Source organism: Lactuca saligna, chromosome 1 (genome assembly GCF_052625555.1).
Source record: "Lactuca saligna cultivar CGN05327 chromosome 1, ASM5262555v1, whole genome shotgun sequence".
Classification (NCBI taxonomy): Eukaryota; Viridiplantae; Streptophyta; class Magnoliopsida; order Asterales; family Asteraceae; genus Lactuca; species Lactuca saligna.
Genome location: NC_136417.1, coordinates 58,287,005 through 58,291,554, shown reverse-complemented (window position 1 = coordinate 58,291,554; position 4,550 = coordinate 58,287,005). Strand labels below are relative to the sequence as shown.

Here is a 4,550-nt window from a genome sequence, read left to right as displayed (position 1 = left end):
TAACTGTTCTTGGCTTCATAGGATCATATATTGAGCTTGGCTTCTTGGCTGACATTCCCTTATTGCCCTTGGGTGTTGATTTCTTGGCCTTGTTGGCATTCCAGTCGCCAATGTCTGAACATGACCTCGAATGGTTTCTTTTGGAGAATCTCCTGCATGGTGCATTCTGCCAGCCTTGTGCGTAGTAAGGAACGTATGCATGATTTGGATAGTTTTGGGCAGTGTGTCCAGGTGTTCCACAGTGAAAACATGCCTTTTTCTTCACTGGAAGTTGTTTCTTCCTGCCCCTGGTGGCGTGTCCTTGCCTCGTTTCTGATTGTTCCCACAAGCACACTTGCAGCAAGCACTCTGTTTCGCTTGTTTTGGTGGCCTGTACTTCTCAATAGCAGGTTTGTTAGGAATAACTGAGTTAGAAGAAACATTGTTCAATAGTGTTCTCCTTGTTCTCATCCTCTACTACTTTACCTACACAGGAAGTAGAAACATTAGTATCTTTCATCTCAACATCCTTAGTTGGCCCTGATTGTTGAGTCTTAACTGAAGCTGGAGCAGGGGTTTGGCTATACGGAATAGGAATTTCTTCCTCATTGGTCTCAAGGGGTGGGTTATAGTTGCCATTAAAAGGAGGTGGCACACTATGATACCCTAAACCCTTGGTTTGATTATCTTTAAAACTCAATTGTTTTTCTTATAAGGACTCGACTGTCTTACTTGATGCAGTATAATTTTTGAAACTAACATCTGCTTTTCCACACTTAATTTTCAAAGCGTCAAGTTCTTTAGTTACAGCAGCAAGTTTGCTTTTAATGTGATCGTAATTTTCACACTTGTTGTAATCTTCTTGAAGCTTTCGGAAATCCTTGATTTTGGCTTCTAATTGTGTTTTTAGTGGTTTCTGACCTTTCCTAAGTTGATATCCTTCATATTTTACGTCCTCATTTTCTCTTTTTAATAAATCGATTTGAATTCGGAGAAATTTAATAGTAGTTCACAAGATGGAGTACATGAAATTTCATTGACGGGGACATTTGATGAACTCAATTTTTTTATTATTATTTTATATTTTTATTTTTATTTTTTTTTAATTGCCCTTTGACTTAAAAACCGAGAAAGTCAACCTTAAAATTCATATTTAAAAAGTCAAACCGAAAAGCTAAATTTGAAATTTTAAAAGTTAAACGAAAAAATCAAAGTTTAATGTCAAAGGTCAAACTTGAAAGTGAAAGTTAAAATTTTAAGTAAAAAGGCAGAATTAAAAGTCAAAAATTAAAAACTAAAATTTTTGGGTTGGAAAAGGAATTTAAAATTAAAAGAAAATTGATTTTGGGCTGAAATTGACAAAAATGCGAAAGTTGGAACCGAGAGGGACACTTTATGAATTAAATTCAGAAGGAGTATTCCATCTAGCAACCTAGATGAGTTTGAAGAAGCATTGGTTGAGGAGTTTAGCAACCCGAGTTCGATCCTTGGCAGCCCCCAATATCGTTTTTAATATATGCTGCTGCTGCGAACGATTAATATTTGATTTAAATTTCGAAGGCTTGTAAAAAGATGTTTGCTAGTCCAACTGGTAAGGCACTTAGATGATCAAGTAGATGGTGTGAGTTCGAATCCTAGTAGGCGAAAAAAATCTAATAATTTTTTTTTAAGTATAGGCCTCGCTCTATGGGCTGAGGTGTTGCTGGGTCGTAAACTCAGAGGTCATAAACTGTTTCCGGCCATAAACTCGTCAACAGATCGCGAAGAAAACGACGTTTTCCACCATTTTTGCTCCAAAACTCGATCAAAAACTCGTTTTTATGAAAAACACGAAGAACAAACCCACCTTATTTCTCAGTGATTTATCTAAAAACACAAGAATCCTTCCAAAATCAGGTCAAATTAGCTCCAGATCTGACAAAATTGACTGATACAAACCAAACTCTGATACCACCTGCAAGTCCCCAATCTGCTTGTGCTTCATCAGCTTAGCTAAAATTTGCCCACATTTCTTCATCACGAGCTTACTCCTCTGCATATTTTTCTTCACACGAGCATGACAATGCATCTTCATATCCCTGGCTAACGAAGACGGTATCGCACGTTTCTGACCGACTACATTCTTTGGTCGTTCTTTCACCGTCAAATCAACTTCTGGCACCGACGGTAACCCCAGCGACCGGGGTTGATAATGTCTTTTGGGTATAGGCGTCGAACAGATCCAATGCTTGAGGTCCCTCACCCGCTCCAGATCCAGAAATAACTTTTGTTTTAACTCTTTAAGCTCTAATCTAGTGTACGAACCAAGATGATAGGTAGTGTACCTATATCCATGGGAGTTCGCCGGTATGGAATTGGTCAATGAACCGACAAACACCGCTCCAGATGGACCAGAAGACCACATTTGCTCTTAATTTTTCCAATGAACATTTCTGCTAAAGAAATGGCTAGAATTAGGGTTAGGGTTAGAGTGATGAGTAGGGCAAGTGATATTCTGTAATCTGTAGAAAGTAAGATGACTATTGTCAGTAAATTTACTAATAAAATCACCCGAGTTTCATTCATTTCTGCTTGATAAAACCGCAGACGTCATAGAAACCATAATGAGGACCAAAATGGAAAGAATAAAAGGGGCTCATCGAATCAGAACAAAATTTATACCTTCTGTCAACTAATCTCCAGCAAAAAAATGGCGTGAAGCCATGAGGCAGAGAACGGAGGAATAGTCGCCGGAGAGAATTAACCGGTGAGGGTACAACCGTCTTCTAGCTGTTTTCCAGTGAAGATCAACCTATGTTAGTATGGGGGGATTCCTTCCTTGTCCTAGATTTTGTCCTTCACGTTGTCGATGGTGTCGGAGCTCTCCACCTCCAAGGTGATGGTTTTTATGGCCAATGTTTTCACAAAGATCTGCATGCCACCACGGAGACGGAGGACAAAGTGGAGGGTTGACTTGTTATGGATGTTGTAGTCGGCGAGGGTATGGCCGTCTTCGAGCTGTTTGCTGGCGAAGATGAGTCTTTTCTAGTCTGGGGAGATACCTTCTTTGTCTTGGCTCTTGGCTTTCACATTATCGATGGTGTCGGAGCTTTCGAACTCGATAGTTATGGTCTTTTCGATGAGAGTTTTGACGAATATTTGCATACCTCCACGAAGATGGAGGACAAGATGAAGAGTCGACTATTTCTGGATATTATAATCCGCCAAGTCCGCCCATCCTCCAGTTGCTTTCCCTAATGTATAAGTCTTTTGAGTCTTGCTTTATGCAATTACGGGTTTTTGGTTTGTTTACGGCCATGAGATAAGTTTACGGCCGTAAACTTGTTTATGGCCAATGTCTTCTATATATAGAGTAGGTTTGAGTCTATTTTTTGTTTGTTGATCCTTTGTGATTACGGTCAAGTGTTTGAGTCCAAGTTGTACTAGACGTTTTTACGATATAAACGTGTGCAAGGCTTGGTGTTATTCTTCTTCTACTCTATTCTTCCATTGTTTGATTGTTAGATTGTTTGATCACTGATTAAGATCCCGTTTCTGGGGACTTACAAACAGAAAAAGTCGAATCCTAACACACAACTCAAAACTCAATTGCCTGTAACCACCATATAACTAATTATATTAAAATCCAAAATTACCAAAATACCCTCAAAAGTCGACTTGGTCAACCATGGTCAAAGTCAACAGTCCATATTGACCTAACTCGTTGAGCACATCCAACAACTCATCGAGTTCCTTTAGTGTTCAGAAATCTGGGAGAAATCCTAAGCCAACTCGCCGAGTTATTTCATCAACTCTTCGAGTCGTTCATCATCTAGAATACGGGAAACTTGATCCAACTCACCGAGTTGGCATAGATACTTATCGAGTTCTTCAGTTATCCAGAAAGCGGGGAAACCCCTAACCAAATCGTCGATTTCGCTAAGTAACTCATTGAGTTTTCCTGTCTTAACGTGTTCAACCCTTTCCAGTCGACTCCAAGACTCCAAACTACAAATCAGGCCTCTTTGGACTAAGATACCACGTAAAGTTGCAAAATTTACATTCATGAAAGGCATCAAAGGGGTTGAAACACCAAAACTAAGCTTAATAGGAGGTTTAGGGCATGGAGAATGGTGATGACTAGATAAACTGGGCAACTTTATGTCCATGGAGGCCTAGAGGTGGCTAGATCTGAAACCACATCCTATTGACAAGCTCAAATCCGAGAATGCCACCGTTTACCCCAAAAATGACCATATACTTTCATCAGAGGAGATTAAATGTAACACAAAAATTTTCAAGCCAAATTTGAATTTTTAAAAGAAACATTTCAAACCATTTGAATCATTACACTTTGTTTAAAAAATGTAAAATATCAGAGTTTTCCCATAAAACATAAACAAAACGTGAGGAGTTGTACGATCATGCCTTCGTCTTGCCACGATCCCCTTATGTACCTGAAACAATAAACTAAAATTGTAAGCTTGATGCTTAGTGAGTTCCCCAATATATTGATACACATACAATCCACATAACCATGTCAACAATATCATGACATAACAAACTAAACAACATGCAATGGGGCCACAACT

General features: G+C 39.0%; 1 pseudogene; it reads right to left on the bottom strand.

Annotated features, from left to right (window-relative positions):
* Positions 1-2,718: 2,718 nt before the first annotated feature.
* Positions 2,719-4,127, bottom strand: LOC145006790 (polyubiquitin 11-like; annotated as a pseudogene).
* Positions 4,128-4,550: the final 423 nt, after the last annotated feature.